The 17,648-nt window shown below is 44.6% G+C and overlaps 1 non-coding gene across 1 annotated transcript; it reads left to right on the forward strand.

The window, feature by feature from the left end:
- The first annotated feature begins 16,368 nt into the window (after window positions 1-16,368).
- On the forward strand, window positions 16,369-16,439 carry TRNAS-GGA (transfer RNA serine (anticodon GGA)). Its single transcript has one exon. It is a non-coding gene; the product is annotated as a tRNA-Ser (tRNA).
- Window positions 16,440-17,648: the final 1,209 nt, after the last annotated feature.

The following is a 17,648-nucleotide window of genomic DNA, read 5'->3' on the forward strand; positions in this document are numbered from 1 at the left end:
GGTGTCGTTCTCGAAACCTAAAAGTTCTCCCATGGTGCCCAGGTCCACGGTCTCCGTCGCGGATAGGATTTCCACTCTGTGCGTGACCGAATTTTGAGAAAGGTACGTGCCTTTGGGTAACTGAGCTTGCAAAGTGGAAAGATTGTATTGACCTGGCGTGACGACGATGTGTTCGCTTCCGACGCTAATTTTGTTGTTGTGCTGCGTGACGTTAGGTATGAGGTACATGCTGTAGAATGCACGCAGAGCTACGGATTTAGGATAGACGATGTCGTCGTGCAGCGTGAGTTTCAAGATCGAAGATTCGCTCGTGAGATGGAACACGCCCATCGTATTTAAGATTCCACAATGCTTTCTGAAAATGTTCCACCGACAGGTTATTTATTTTAGACATGTATGCGAGAACGGAAAGGCATAGGTGGCCGCAGTTAACATCGGTGAAACCCTGGATGCGTTTGTCATTGTAGTAGAGGTTGGCAACACTGAGATACTTCACCAACCTGGCAGGTGGTGTGCCACCAAACGAATCGAAAACAAATGCTTTGTCATCGTCAATTTTGAGGTAGCATATCCAATGTGTACCAGGATTTTTGTAACTGTCCAGGTTGACCACGCCATACTCTTTTTTCTTCACAGCAGAGGGTAGAGAATCGGACATGAAAACACCCCTGAAGTTCTTTATTCCCAACGGTTCGATCAGAGATTCAATATCGAAGTTGGACAGGGCTTCTTCTTTTTTTTATATTTCTTCAAAGCATCGAGGTTGCTTTTTTGTTTTTTGGTTATACCTTTCCCCTTCTTCTCCATAGCCAGGTTGTGACGTTTCTGTTCTTCCAATTCTGCCTTGTTTTTCTTCGAGTCGATGACGGTTTTCGCGATGGCGGCGCTACCGCCGGCCAAACTTCCAACGGCCCCCAATGCTGCCAGGATGGCTGGGATGCTGAATATGAAACCTCCGATCTTTTGCTGTTTCCGCGAACGCTGCAAGCGTTTCAATTGAGGTGTGCTGAGAAGTAATTTCATTCCGTGTCCTTTCGTCAAGCAAGAACGTTTCTTCTCGCGTTGTTTCTTGGTGAGTAACCCATCGAGGGCACCTAGATTTTTCAGATTGGAGTATGGTATCTGGTACACGACACCCTTGGGCTTCATGATGATGCTCTATATGCTATCTTCACGGTATGTTATTTATATATATGTTCTGAGATTTTTTTTGTTTTGTGTAATTTTTTTTCGGTATGTTATTTATATATAAATGTTCTGAGATTTTTTTTGTGTAATTTTTTTTTTCAAGGATATACTCCGCGCAGAGTCGTTACACAAATTCTATTACGTGCTTTGTTTTTTTACCAAGAAGTTCTTTTGTACCCTTGTACACGATTCGAGTTTTGTTCTCGATTAAAATAGCTAGCTTCTCGTCGGATAACATGTCAGCGTATCGATCTGGTAAAAATAGACTGTATTGTGCGTTGAGCAACAGACGCGCCTTGGGGCCATACTGGGTAGAAACAATTGAACCGGAAGTTATCGTGTAAGGTTTGTCCACTTCTAATTCCTGAATTTTTACATATTCGACTGATGAATTTAGCATTTGTTTTAATGCTTGGGCGTCTAGTGATTGTTTACTCATTTTATAAATGGCAAACACAATTGGAGTTTTTTTTTTTTACGTAGTGTTATTTATATACCGAAGAAATTTTTTTCACGGTAGAGAAATTTTTTTATTTCTACACACCCCATCCAAGTTTTTGTTTCGTGTTCATGGCGATGGTGGTGCCCAGTGCTGCAACTCTTTCTCCCAGCGAAGCGTCTCTGCTAACGAATCTTTCGAAAGCTGCGTGCTCTAACTTTCTGTCTGCTTCGTGACGTGCATCCAGATCGGAGCGAGTGGTGTTGTAAGCGATGTCGTGATCTTTGCATGCGGCGTCCAACAGATTCACACCCTTGTCTCCTCTCTCCAATCTTTTCTCGAGTTTGGTACCTGGTCCGCAGTACTGGTAGCCAGGTAAATGCATCTCGAAAGGTAACTTGTTGATGATGTCGTTCACGAGACCCTTTCCTTCGGCCACGTTCCAGAATCTCGGAGGCAGCGTGTTGATGATTTTAATGAGGTACCCTATGCCCTTGTCGTCGTTCACGATGAAGTTGGAAAGTTTTGTGCTGATCATGTCCACGATGCCAACCTTCTCGTTGTAGAAATTACGATTGCCTGCATTCTCCTCTCCTGCAATAACCAACAACCTGTCTATGAGCTTGCGCACGTCGTCCACCCAAACGAATTCTTTGGGCAGGGTGTTGTAGAGTTTGACGCCGCTGCCTGTTTTCACCTGGTTCCATATCGGCTTGATGAGATTTCTGTATTTTTCGCCGCTGCTCGATTTCACCCTATTCTGCGTAGCGTCGTTGTTCTGGTACAAGGCATCCGTCATGATCAGAATTTCCTTGTAACTCTGGTAATCTTCTTCGGTGTAATCTTTCGGCTGCTTTTTGGCAACAAGTTCCCACAGTCCCACCGTACCCGGATACCTGTTCCAGCTATTCTTATCGCCTAAATTGACTTTAATGTCGTTGCCTTCGAAGGTAACTTTCGATTTTCCAATCTTCCAAACCACACCGCCGCCTTCATTGGTTTCCATGGTGGGATACAATCCGAACACTTCATCCTTGTCGAATTTCGCCGTGCTCAGGTAGTCTCGTGCCAAAGGTCCCAACTCGATCTTATCCAAAGACGACGACGTGCTGCTTATGGCTCGACGTCCTGGCGGTACGTCCTTCAGTTCGAACGGCGTTGAAGGAATGCTCGAAATAGGCGTGGGTACGGTGTAACTTTTAGCTGCAAGTGGTACGAGTTCGTTGATCAAATTTTTATTTTGTTCTGTGACGCCTTTAATTTCTTTACCTAGATCGCTGATGGCATCGATCACAGGTTGATCTTGACGTTTCTTCTCTTCGTAGAATCCGCGATTCTCGGATTTCCAACCTTTGAAGCGTTTTGCGAGGTAGTTTCGCAACTTGAGATTTTCGTCTTCGATTTTTCGTTTCGCCATAACGTTATTTATACACGTTGTTGCTCACAACGTTGCAACGTTTAGAAAGTTGTTGATTTTGTTTCTGTATTTTCCATCGTTGGGTTTCCTCGTCATGTCGATCGTCGCGAATCCGAAATCGTCACTGTTCCAACAGTGGGAGCAGCAGCGTTCCGAAAATTGATTGTAGTTCATGTCTCCGCCTACGTAGTCATCGTACGCGTGCTTCAGGTTGGTGTGATCTTGACGAAACAAACATATGAAATTAGCGTTGTCACGTACTAACTGTTTTGGAATTTTGGAAAACGTTTGAGCTAGGAAGAAGCAATCTATTCCTTTGTGACGACCTTGCGTGAAAAAATTGCGAATTTCATTTTGATTTTCCAGAATAACATCGTCGAACACAACAACTGAATTTTCACGACAATCGTCGAGTGGTTTTATTTCCGAAGCGAACGTTGCAATGTCCAGACCATCGTACAGTTTTATCAGTTGCTGGTATTTCGCTTGTTCGAGACTTTTCGAAAATACGTAGAGGTGCCTGTTCTTCCAATCTAACCAATTCGGTGCGAGGAGAAAATTGTCCACGAGCAGTGTTGTTTTCCCACACCCTGAAGGGCCTACGATTAGACAACGGATGCTGTCGGGAAGCAACTCGCCGTTCTTTTTTCTCGTTTGACTTTCCGAATCCGGTAGACGTTTCACGACATTCCATGTACTTACAAGATCACTTCGTTCGCGTCGATCCAACTTTTTTCCGGAAGTCCCAGCCATTTGACAAACAGTTTGTCGCCTTTCCTACGCAATACTTTCTCGATGAGGTACGTGTCGGGATGTTTTGTTTTAGAGAGTTCCTCTTCGTAAAATCTTCCTTTCAAAATCTCGCCGCTACTATCTTTTATTATATACGTGTGTCGGTTTCCGGGTAAAACTCGAACCACCGTAAAAAGTTCCGTGCTCCAATTTTTTGTGAATCCCTTCTCGAAGGTGCGTTTGAATTTGCTGATCCTCACCTGGTCTCCAATTTTGAATTTTGATTTCTTGGTAGTCGTGGGAGTGTACTTTGGACAGTAAACTGTAGAAATTAAACGCTGCTCGTCGGATTTCGTAACGTCAGCTGGCTTCATGCCTATGGTTCTGTGTACCGCATCATTATAGGTGTCGACGAGTTCCGGCAGTATGTCGACCCATTTGTAATTTCCTCGAAGCGTGAATCGTTTCCACATGTGTGTTTTCAAGGTTCGATTAAATCTTTCCACGATGCTGGCTTTGATGTGACTGAAGGTTGAATAATGTCGAATGTCATGTTTTTGAATAAACTTTTGGAATACGGCATTGTAAAATTCTTTACCGTTGTCTGTTTGCAAAAACCGAGGCCGTCTGTCGCTTTCGCGAAAAATTGTCTTGAATGCTTCCGTGACGCATGTCCCCGTTTTGGCTTTCAAAGGTAGAGCCCATGCGAATTTCGAAAACGTGTCTATGACGGTGAGGAGGTACTTGTTGCCCTTGTTCAATTTATGCACATTTTTTAGATTGCCGCTACTCATCTCCACGAGGTCACTTTGCCAGAGGTCGTCGATTCCCTTGGTCACCACCGCCAAACGTTCGTAGTTGCGACGTGCAGGTTTATGCAATTCTTCGACGATGGCTTGCCTAGACATTTTTTAGAGATTACGTTTGAAGAGAAGCACCAGCGTGATGGGATTCAAAGAGGGTGGCACTTCACTCGTGTTTTGAACGATCAGCTTATCGCCGGCACTCACGTCAAAAACGGTGAGATCTTCGTCTTCGTGTATTTCATATATGTTGCGCGTTTCGTTCCAACGTGCCAGAGGAATGTTTCCTGCTTTCTGGACACCACGATTCGATATCAAGGTCATGGTGGGAACGCTAGCTTTTCTGCCGTGAGACCAGTACGAAAATTCGTTTATCTGAATCGTGCCATCGAGAAGAAACTTGTAGTACGGATGATAAGGATGCAACATGTACAGTTTGTTACCTTCAACGAACGTGGAGATTCTCTGTTGATTGGGTACGCTGTTGATTTCGATGGCTTGCAGAGAATGCAGTTTAGCGAATTTAGTATCGACGCTAACGAGGTTGCTGTGAAGCTGTCCCAGTGTATTTTGTACGGGCAACAAATGTTCGACGATGGTATCCGTTACTGTAGAAAATGACGGTTTGATTTTCACTTCCACGTTCAACTGCTTGAAGTTTTCGTTGAGTTCTTGTAATTTGGCACCGAAAGAGGCCAGCGTCGATTCCTGCGTGGATTCCAGCACTCCAACTTGATCTCTGATGTTGACGACGATATTCTGAAGGTTCTCGACTTGATTCAATTTCGAGCTCTTCTCGGTAAGATCGTTCACGATGCTTCGCATCTCGGTAAACTGTGTGTGAAGGTCGGCGACGCTCTGCGAAGTGGGCAGCGTCGACACCAGCGAAGTAAGTTCGTCTCGAATCTGTTCCACGTTCGCCGTTTCCGTTTCCAGTCGTTTCAGCATACGTGATATGCTCCTTTTCAAAGCGTGTAATTCTTTGGAGGTGGGGAGATTGGCCACCCTACTCTCGAGATCGCTCAATGAATTTTTGATGTCGCTCGAATCGGATAGTGCCGTCACCGCCGTTTTCAATTTTTCCAAATCTTCGCTCGAAGGTACGCTCGTCCGTAACGATTCCAAGTCACCCTGTATGTTGTCCAGTACGTGATGAAAATGAGCAAGGTTCGTTTCGACGTTCAAATTTTCTAAATATTCGATCTTCTGCTGAACCGTGCTCAACGTGTCTTGTATGCTCGTCAACGCACTTGCTTCAGCGTGAATATTTTTAATTTCTTCGTTGATCAACTCCAGAGATGCCTGAAGCGTAGCGATGGTGGTTTGAATGTGTTCGAAATCTTGTAAGCCTCCAATTGAATTTTTATGTTCGCGACGCTTTTGCTGATGACTTGCAGTTCGTCTGACGATGGTAGGTTGGTCATGGTATCTTCCAAAGTCTGTAACTTGGATTTAATTTCTTCCAACGTGCTGGCGAATTCTTCTTGTAATTTGGAAACAACAACGTGCAAGCGTTCTACATCAATATCTTTCACGACGGTTTGAAGTTCAGAGAAATTCTTTTCGATTGCGGAAGTTCGTTCTTCGATTTCGAGTTTCAATTTTTCCAAATCTTCATTTTTCGATTGAAATTGCTGCAATTTGGCCAAATCATTTTGAAGCTTATCCACGCTCAACTGTATATTTTGAACGTTGTCGTAAGAAGGTACGTCGACATAATTTTTTATGAGCGTTTTCAGTTCGGAATCGATTTTCAGAATGGGGTCGAGACATTGCGTTTGGAGCGTAGCGATTTCCGACTCTAAACTTTTGTTTAAGGTCTCCTGCAAAGCGATCAAATCGCTCCTCAACTTTTTAATTCGGACGTCCAACATGAGAATCTCTTCTGCGTGGTCTACACGCTTGGTGTTGCCGAAAATATCGTTAGGCATTTTGGTTAACGGTTATTTATAATAGGATAGACGATTCGTAATTCTACGAAGAGAGGAATAAGTTTGTCGTAATCTCCTAGGAGTTCGACGTACAGGTAATCTCCTGCGGAAACATCGTACGTAATGTTAGAAAGCATCTTGTCGTGCTTGATTCGAAAAATGTTCTTGCCGGTAGATATTTTGATTTCGCCTACGTTTTCAGGATTCACGGTGATTTGAAGTTTTCCATCGATCGGAATTTCGTAGAAATGTAAATTGTTGTTGAAGACGTAAAACATCTTGCCCACATCGTCATCCAATTTCGTCCAAATGCTGTTAAGGTGAACAATCAGTAGACCGTTGAGTTTAGTTAACATGGAAGGTAGAAATTCATGATCTGTCGTCGCGCGGTGTACAGTCTCCATGTTGGTTTGTTTTCGGAAACCAAAAAGATTCATATTATGCTGGTTATTTAAAATACGGTCAAAGTTTTTTGTAATAACAGTCAGTGTTGTTTTTTTTTTTGTTTTCTTTTTTTTGTTTTGTTTTATGAATCTTCTGTTGAAGATGGGCATATGTTGCAGGTTTTGCTTTCTGCTAAGCGATAGTGTCCCCACGGCAGTGTGTGGATTCCACACTCGAGGACGCACCTCTTGTCGTCGTTGGGATCCAGGGCAATCTTCCTCACTTTGTTGGTGGTCAACACGTGGTCGACGCTCTGGATGCGCTGTTCTGCTCTTAGAACCGACGACCTGGTCTTGAGGCAATCCACGAAGTCCTCGAATGTGAGATGCTGCCGAACCACCTGTCTGCCGACACCCTTGGCCTTCTTGGTAACGCTACCCTCGGCTTTGATGGTATAGGCCTTGGCGCGAAGACCTGCAAACTCGAGAATCACATCTCCGTCCTTCTCATCTTTGAGTTTGCCAGGCACTTTTTTGTTGCGGGCCAGGATACCGCTCTGGTTCGGTTGGGGATAGCCTGACGTGTCAAAGAGGTTAACCAAAGATGGAACTGAGGCTATATCCCCGTATGCGTCGGCTGTGCGAACGTGGTACACCAAGCTGTCTGTGTCTGTGTAGAGAAGCGAGATGTTGTGGCCGTAGTGTGGACGTAATATGTCGTAGTACGTCTCGAACATGTGGAGCTTGCTCAGATCCAGAACAGTGGCTCCAACGTAGATGGGCTTGGTGAGTTTCACCACACCTTGCCTCATGTGAATCAGAGCCAGCTGCTCGTTGTAGATTGTTCGAGACTTGAACAATAGACTTGCAACAAGCTGACGACATCGCTCTTTCCTCGTCACCAATTTTATGTCCACGCGATTCCGTACATTCTCCATGGTCTTGCCAAACACCGCATTATTCATGAGCTTGAAGAAATCCTTATCAAGCTCGGACGTGGCTGCGGTGCGGTGTTCGGTGTTGACTTCGATATATGGACGCAACCACGGAGAATGCTCGAACTTGAGGATACGGTGAACTGCGTGGACTGTGACCCCTTGCTGCATCAACCACCGGAGATTCTGGTAGTGAAGGACGTAATTCTTTTTGGGTTCGAAATCCATGACGAGCTTCTTCTGGTTGCAATCGGGTGGACACTTGAACTCGGGTGCAGGGGGAAGATCGCAGAACGAATCCTGCAGCTTCTCGGAGAACTCAAGGTCCACCTCGGCGAAGAACCCATGTTTCGAATCGTCGAAACCTTTAATGTTGAAGTTGGAAGGGTCAGCCCACTCGAACCCTCTAAAGGGGAGTGGCTGCATCATGGAGTGCCCATACAAGTTATTCACGTCCGTGTGCATGATGTAGCTGGACGGTTGGGTGGAGTCGTAGCCAGTAGCCATGTGATGGTTGTTGGCGTGCGAGTGTCGCTGCGACACCTGGACCATTCCACCCCCGCACGGCACGTTCCACAAACAGCATCATGTCCACGTCCGAAAGAAGCTCCAGCTCAATTTTCGTCACCAGAAACATGGCTGACCATGCCAGTCCGGGGAGACTATAGAAGTAGGCGGGATCCAGGTGGTAGATGGTCTTCGCAGTTGCACGAAACGCCTGGATCACGTCGGCGAGGAGCGTCACATCAAGTCTGAGGTAGGCGTCGTGGTAGTCTCCGAGATTTTGGCAATCCAGCTCACACCACATGGACTGAGCATGGTTATAGTCATCCTCAGAGATGCCCGAGCCTCGCAGTTTGCTATAGAAGTTTGCTCGAGGAGGAAGCGACGTCTCCGCAAACTTGGTAGGGTCTGTGATGTATTCGTAGGGGTAGACCCCCTTACGCCTAAAGAGACCGGCGTCCAAGTTCGGAAAATTCGCAGAGGTGATAAGCATTTTCTCGTCGCTAAGCTTCCCCGCAAGAGCATCGAGGCTGGCTGGGAGGAACCTCAGGGAGTCGAGGAAGCGAAGTTCGACGGTAGAGCCGGATTCTGGGATCGACACTCGCTTGCTCACACTGATGTAACGCTCCTCGTTTTGTGCCAGGACGTTGATTCGCATGTCGTCGTACCCAAGATGCTTGATCAGGTGGTGAAAATCGTACCCCGAGCCGTTGTGAAAAAACACAGGGATGAAGCGCGGGTCCCGGGCCAAGCGGTTGCAATCGTTGCACCAAGAACCAACGTACCTACCGTTAAAGTGATCGTGGTGTCGGACTTTACAGTTGTTGGCGGTGTACTCCTTGACGCAGACAGGGCAAGCAATGGCCTCGTCGTGTCTACGTTGATCGTCGGGGGTCAGTGGGAGCATAGACTTGGGGGTCAACAGCACCTTCCCTATCTCGATAGCCTCGACAACCATCCTCTCGAGGAAGTGTTTGGCAGCGTCGGGACCACGGTACACGTAGGGCTCGGGGGCGATGTGTTGGTCTCGTCGCACGACAACGTATGCGAAACTGGATGCCTCGTGGAGTTGGTAAGGGGTGGTGGAAGAAACTTCAGGATCGGGATCGCAAGTGGACAGGGGTTTGAGGAAGGCCTCGAAATCCGTGATGATGATGGCGGGGTGCTCTACCATGGCACCGTGCATGTGGAAACGTTCCACGGTGCCAGGTTCGGGCAAGTCTGCCAGCCCAGGTTCGTTGGCATTGCAGTAGAGCTTGTGGTTAGCAAGCTTCTCGGCAGCGATGTTGCGGCCTCTGATGCGCTGGTAATCCTGCCATTCTCGATTACGAAATTTAGACAAGCACCTGGGACAAACTTCTATGTGGTGTTCGTCTTTGCTCAGCTGGCTCGAAACAAGTCTAGAGAGAGAACGGATGAGGGTGTAGTGATGGTGAGTTTCATTCTTGATGAGCAGAAGGTGAATTTCCTGCGCACCGTCGTCGTCTACGTCGCTCACCCGAATGGGGTACACCACATTTTCGTCGATGAGGCCGTAAACGTTGATGGCCAACCGAGGGTTGTGTGTACGGGCCTCAAACTTGCGAATGTCCGAAAGCGCCACCGGATAGTCAATCCCAGCAATGGCATCTTCCAGCTCAGGCTCGTAGGGTAGGTAGTGGTTAACTCGGTATGGATGGTTTTTCCAGTCGACAGGGTGCAATGCTGCAAGCACAGACCAGAGAAAGCACTTGGCGTCACTGTTTTGAATGTTCAGGACGGCCTTTTTATCCTCAATCGCTTCTGGTAAGCGGACGTAGCTGGAGGCGGAGAGAGGCACAAACTTGGAAAGTTTGACGCGCAGCTCGTGAGGCTCACCACACAGCGAACCCCCCGAGCCCTTAGCTTCATGTTCTTCTTGCTTTGCCAGCAGCTCCTCGACAAACTTGTTGTAGATGTCCTCGAGGTTGTCGACATCCGCCAAATGCAGCGTCTTCGCCTTGGTGTTGTGGCAGAAGCTGTAAATTTCATCAGACGGCTTCTTGTACCAGCAACAAAGCGATGCGTAGAATTTAGTGGAGGAGTGCGTAGCCAGTGCATTACTAAAAATAGAAACTATTTCTGCTTGCTTCTCCTCTAAAAAGCTACGCACGTCGCATGAGCCATCCGACAATTGAATGTAATCTCCTAATATTCCCCCAAAAGCAGACCGGTCTGCTTTTATCGCAGGCTTGACGCGTTTAGCAGGTGGTGCATTGATGGAGGCTGCTTCTGCCTTCCTCTTGGTTGAGCTGGTCGACGGTTGAGCCCCAGATGTATTTTTGCTTAGACAAGTAAGCTTATGCTTCTTGACATACGCAATTGTAATGTATTTATTGCATCCGGAACACAATTCGGTGGCAGCCAAATGCTTGCTTGGCACGCAGGTGCGACAATGTCTTGCAAAATTTTTGCTTGATATGGCTGTTTTGCACACAGGGCAACTTTTCATGGAGCGCATTTTTTTTTGGGTATGTTTATTTATATGTGATCGGTTGGTGGTGGAGCGTTGTCTTCTTCAAATATGTGCTTTAATCAACCCTATAAAAAAATTGAAAAAATATATAAGAAAAATATGATTGTAGATAGAAAAAAAATAAATATTGTATGCATGTGTAATTCTATTTAGCTTATTTTTGCTAGACACAAATCTTCTTCAGATTTTATTGCCCACTAATATATTTTTTCTACCAATTTAATAGAAGTGTGAAACTATGAAAATGTTCTGAGACAATCTTCTCTAGAATATTCTTCCCCAAAGCTAATGTTAACAACCTGTTGTAATCTAAGCATCGTGTGTATTGCATCCGGCGAAGCCACGCTAACGCCCAAGCAGCTCGCTATTATGTACCTGCACGCTCCGGATATGCTGATGATCTTCCATCCCAGCTCGCTGTTGTGTGCCTGCATGCTCCGGTTATCTCGCTTGCTTTGAAACAAAATATAAATAAAACAAATTGTATACACCCAAGCGACCCGCTATTTATGTATTTTGCACGCTCCAGATGTTGCGGGGTAGGTGTATTGACGAGGCTCACCGTTGTGTAATTTTCGTCGTCCCAAGGCTTACGTATTGTTGATAGCACACGCAGAGAGGAGAGGGAGCAAAATTGTAGTTTTTCTAGATGTGTTTGCGCCATAATACAGAAATAATAAGAGGCGCCAGCGCGTGCACGTGTGTGTGTGTGTGGCACATCGTTCCCGAGAGAGGTTTACAAAAGTCACGATATACAAACATTAGTGTCCCCGGGACTTGGAAGATTACGATAAAGTGCATTCGTACTTCAAAAATGAGAAAATGCATTATTTACTCATCACGCTGTGCCAGCACAACGAATAAATACGCGAAACGTAATCTACCGATAGGCGCGCGCGCGCGTGTGTGGCACATCGTTCCCGAGAGAGGTTTACAAAAGCCGTGTCCGGATTGGCAAGCGCTCCATCCCGTTCTCCCCCGTTGCTCTCGCGTGCACTCGAAGTCGCGTCCAAGTCGTCCGAATCTGCATGTCCCCTTGTAGTACGCCTGTCACTTTTCCCGCCAGGTGTCAGCCCGAACTTCACCCACCGCGCTCTGGGGCGCAAACAAACATGACAATGATTTCCACCTAACTACTCACATTAAAAAATATAACACGCTATTTCATCATTTACGTTTTCTGCATTCATTATCGATAAAATATTAAAATATAACTGAGTTTTACATCCTCTAATCAGTAAATATTGTCTGTACAAAATGAAAGTTAGAATATGGCTGCCAAGCGCAGCGTCACAGCGAGTTCAAGCGTGCATCTGTCGCGCCTCCCTCCGACTCCACGTCTACCGCAAATTCAGACAACAGAGATTGGCTGAGTCCCGGATGGAACAGCGCTCTAGGTGACATCTGCTGCTGATTCGGACGCAACCCCGGCCACTTCTATTAGTCAGTGTTGCCCATTCGTAGGTTAGCTTCGCCTGTAAAATATCACATGATGAAATATTCTTCAGGTAAGTTGGCAACATTGAACCGCAATTGATGTTACCAGTGTTGTCAACTTCTATTTGTAGGTTAGCTTCGCCTGCAAAATATCACATGGTGAAATATTCTTCAGGTGAGTTGGCAACATTGAATCGCAATTGATGTTACCAGTGTTGTCAACTTCTATTTGTAGGTTAGCTTCGCCTGTAAAATATCACATGGTGAAATATTTTTGAGGTGAGTTGGCAATATTGAATCGCAATTGATGTTGCCAGAGTTGCCAATTCCCATTTGTAGGTTAGCTTCGCCTGTAAAATAATATGTGGTGAAATATTCTTGGGGTGAGTTGGCAACACTGATCGCCAATTGATGGCACTCAACCCGTGCACCTCCACTAATCAGTGTTGGCAACTCCCATTTGTAGGTTAGCTTCGCTTGTAAAATATCACATGGTGAAATTTTCTTGGGGTGAGTTGGCCACACTGCGAGAAAAGCCTCAAGCAGTGTTGCCAGCTCCTTGCTTGAGGTTAGGTTAGACCCAAAAACAAAAACCTTGGTGATTTTTTCAAGTGAGGAGTTGGTAACACTGCGAGCGCCACCGAGCGCCATTTTCGGTTGGTCAACCGGCTTGATCCTACTACTCTGTAAGTTAGCTTCGCCTGTAAAATATCACATGGTAAAATATTCTTGAGGTGAGTTAGCAACACTAAACCGCAATTGATGTTGCCAGTGTTGCCAACTCCCATTTGTAGGTTAGCTTCGCCTGTAAAATATCACATGGTGAAATATTCTTGGGGTGAGCTAGCAACACTGCGAGAAAATAAGGCTCATGCCTTACGAGAGCAAACCGTTAACATACACCATAAAAGGCTACGCCTCGCTCGAGCTGGCAACACTGCAAGAAAATGAGGCTCGGTGAGATTCGCAGTATTGCCAGCTTTTTGCTTTAAATTAGGTTAGACCGAGATAAAAACCTTGGTGATTTTTTCGAATAAGGGGTTGGCAACACTGCGAGCCTCACCGAGCCTCATTTTCGGGCGTAGAACCGGGCCACTTATACTACTTTTTACACAAGATAAAATCAGGTTTTTGGCTTTTTGAATAATGTGACGATGATTTAAGGAGATAGACAATTATAGAGGCAAGACGGAGAATGTTCTATAACCCTGTTGTTGATAATATTGCACGTACACTCTTCTTGCGCTTTCGGTGTTGTCGCAGCGCACTTGAGCACTATGTAGAAACTTGTCAGCATTTGGAAGCTGCACAACAAAGGTAGCGCCACACGTAGGGCGATTCGTTGTAATTTCTAATCTCTGGAAGGCGGGAGAGGGTACGTTCTTGAATGAGAGAAGGAGTGAACTACTGGCGATATTAACGAATCGTTTTATCTGAGGAACGTTCTAGAATATAATGAGGATATAAATACGCGGATTCAATTTTTCGGTTGATCTTTACAAAGAATCGGTTAATGAGATTTCAGAGGTAAGTGTGACGATTCATACAGTCGATTGGTGATCAGATCAGTCAGCGTCCTCTGATTGCTTTATAAGATATAGTGATTCGAAAATGAAGACATTGACGACAGTAGCACTTCCGGGGCCTCAGTGTAGTGCTAGTTCGGTTCGAGGGCCGAAGAGATCAAAGGTCTCTCTCTGTGAATACCATATTTCAGCAGTACCGGATATTGGAGTGGTTTATTAAAACAGAAATAAACTGCATAGATCAACTGAAAAGCAAAGTTTTGAGTGATGATTTAGTTTTGCCAGAACTAAATTTCGTATATGCAGCCCGAGAATTTCATGGTATAAAAAATACTTTTGTTTAAGCCTACTGGGTTCGAAACACATTCAAACACTTAACTACCATAAAGAGACAGCCAAAAATTTTATGAATGTCGAGAAGAGAAAGCAAGAAGATGTTGCATATGTAGACATTTTAGGCGGAAATTGCAGGCTCTACCAGGACCGAAATCAGGGTTCTACCAACTGAGCCACCTAGCCATTCTTGACGTCAACCGATTTTTTCGTTAAAATGTCTACATAGTACATGTCCTGTGTATATCAAATCGTAAGGTGTCCTGTATAGTGAACAAGCACAGAAAATATAGGAGAGAGAAGAAAACTGAGGAGGATATTTTTTTCTGTGGTCAACAAGAGCTACTACTTCGAGGTAACAATGACAGTGGCCTAATAAGGGAGATTTCACACCGTGTCGCCTGAAGATTAGGTTTGTGCGGCCTTTTGTGTCGCTACGGTGTGATACGTTGCTGTTGATTGGCCCATTCCAATCGACATGTATCGCATGTCCCTTCGGTCTGAAACCTTCCTAAGTCTTGAAAATCCAAGTCACAAGGATGGAAAATTAGGGCCTTGTTAAGGTTAGGTATGAAGGCAGGCAGACGACAGCACCCTAAAGGATCATATCCAAACCTGCAGGAAGAATGCATCTTACTTCAATCTCCAATACGATGATAAAAACTTCTGGTGAGTTGATTTTAAAAAATGTGTCCGAGATAAAGAGAGGCGTGCCCAGGATTTTCGGAAGGGAGAGGGGTTACGCATACTATTGTTGGTGGTCAGTCCTGATTTTGCCATTTTTCCCTGTCTTTGACGTTCTTCTTTTTTTTCTTTTTTTTTTTAAAAAAAAAGGAATACTGGGTCAAATGGGGTTATTACCTCACCAAACCTCCCTTGGGCACGTCACTGGAGATAAATGATCATACTGGGAGACGAAACATTAGATGTGTTGGGAACGGAAGGGTTTTCACTGTGCATTAATTGTTTCGTGATCCACCTGTATTCGAGAAGACTTCCTTTGTTTCGTGCCGATATATGAGAAGACAGCGGAAGCTGTGACAGGCATTTTTGAACACTTGTGAGTGCTAAGGCCTGAATCTGAACAATTTGGTGGGTTTCGGCTCTTATAAGAGCTGAAAAAATGGGAGGACAAGACACGTTGGTGGTGTTCAGGCTCGAATCAGAGAGAAATATTCGAGAGCTGTCTGCGTCCAGTTCGCAGCCCACAATTTGAATCTCGCGTTGTCGAGTGGATTGTTCATCCTGTGCATGTGTTGTAACAGCTTCGTAAAAACACTCAAATACACCATAGATGTTTTTATGTCTGATGAGAAGAAATGGATAAACACACATACTGAGATGGTTCCGGCACACAATATTAATGCATGGAAACAGAGGAGTCGAGTGGTAAAAAATTTTACGATTTCACGTTCTGATTAAAATGATAGCCTTACAGTGGCAACGATTTAAGGGATAGTTGCTCCCCATTTTTAATTTTTTTGCCTCAACATTATGACCTCCTAATGTTAAGCCTTGGCTACCAAGAGAAAGTAAACTTTCCTTGCAACGCCCTCCGCACCCCCCCCCCCCTCCCGTTTTGGAACCCAATTGCCACCTCTGGTCTTAAACACACAATTGTGAGGTTCTTACTATACCCCTTAAAAAATGGTGTTGAGCCCCCCCCGAAAGGAATTCCTGGATACGTGCCTGACCAGAACATTGTCGTTGTTAGGACCGTGTTGAAAAACACACTGAGATTCCTACAACTGAAAATCCTACGGAAGGGACGGTACCAGAAATTTTCGACCGGTTTGGTAGAAGTCGTTTGTTGATACCATACATTAAAATTGTCAGGTCCAAAAATGAGACATTATCAGAGCTCTCTCTCTCTCTCTATCTCTCTCTCTCTCTCTCTCTCGTCCCTAATATCTACGGGTGTCAGTGCGAGTGGTATTGCCACGTTCCACGTACATTTCTACTCCGTTGAATAATAATCTGTGTAAAATCGGTTTCGCAATGTGAATTGACAATGATAATGGATTTTAAAAACACGTGCAATGAGCTTCAAGACAAGACCAATGTTTTATACATTAAATTAGGCACACACAGGAGATGTACTACGTAGATTTTCAGCGAAAAATGCAACCAGGCAACGTCGACGTCTATAGTGTTTCAAAGGCAACAGATCCCGTTGCAGTAGCACTTGCAGAGACGATTTCACACAGGTAAAACAGCGCCAGCGAAAATGCAGGGGAAGCCAGGCCGGCTCGGTAGCTCAGTGGTAGAGCAATGGCACGGATTGCCAGAGACCCGGGTTCGAGTCCTGGTCGAGCCTGCATTTTTCGCTGAAAATCTACGTAAGACCAATGTTGTATTTGTAGGACTATCCAATACTAAGAAAAAGTTATTTCGTAAAATTGAAAAAAAAACTTTTTTTCTTGACAAATTTCAAAAATCTTAAAATTAAGAATTGTGTTTAAAACCTTACTACCTGCACCATACTAAAATTTCATTACGATCGGACCAACGGTAATTTATTTATAGAATTTCAGAGAGCGATCTTTTGGAAAACCAAAAAAACGACCCTTTTTTTCTCTCGACGATAAAAAATAGAAGCCATACTCTAAACAATGTGGTAAGAATAGATCAGAGGAGCCATTGAGCTACACGTCCCACATTTGAAAATACATGACGAGGTACCAAGTGTGGATTTATGTTTTTACGATCCGTCTAGGATCATAAAAACTTTGAGATATGTAATAATTTTTTACAGCACTAAGACGACAGGGGCCTGGGGTTCGAATCCCTACATGAGCATGTGTTTCCTTTTTTAGTTTCCCTTCATCAATTTCATCGTATCATCACCCATCCTCATCGTCGCCATTAGCAAAAAGTGGCATAAAATCGACACTAAATAACAATAGTCAAATCAAATCACATCAAATTATTATTTTTAATTTCTATGCAACGTACAGAAGCTGTCATTTCTTAAACAAAGTGCAAAACATGTAATACTTTTCTTACAAACACAGTAAAATTTTAAAACTTGCCCCTAATCATTATCATCTTGCTTCTTCCATGTTAATGAGAAGGATGACACTCATTTTCATCCACAATATTTGTTAGGTTGGGTGAATAGGTTGTCACAGATATTGTAACGAGTTGTCCAAGTGCCTAGCTGTCCCCAAAAGCAGATCTCTCTACAACTCAAATATTGCCGCACTTTTCTACAGTCTATTCTAGCCAAACCCCTCAGGAGCCACTGGAAATTACACCGCGAGCTACCGGTAGCTCGCGATCGACGGTTTGGCGATCCCTGGGCCATAGATTAACGCAGAATTGAATAAGCTAAATTTTGATGTAACTCGTTTTTATGTAGGTATACTGGTTAATTTTTAATTGGAATTGCAAACTCATGTATAATTTTAAATCCGACAGTAGACTTATATATAGAGTTGTTTAGAATATGATTTCACTAATTTGCGGTATTAAAGTGGGTCAAAACAATACATGAAATCAGAAAAAATCAGATTAGTTGCATCAT

The sequence above is a fragment of the Lepisma saccharinum genome, chromosome 18 (genome assembly GCF_977018435.1).
Source record: "Lepisma saccharinum chromosome 18, izLepSacc3.1, whole genome shotgun sequence".
NCBI lineage: Eukaryota > Metazoa > Arthropoda > Insecta > Zygentoma > Lepismatidae > Lepisma > Lepisma saccharinum.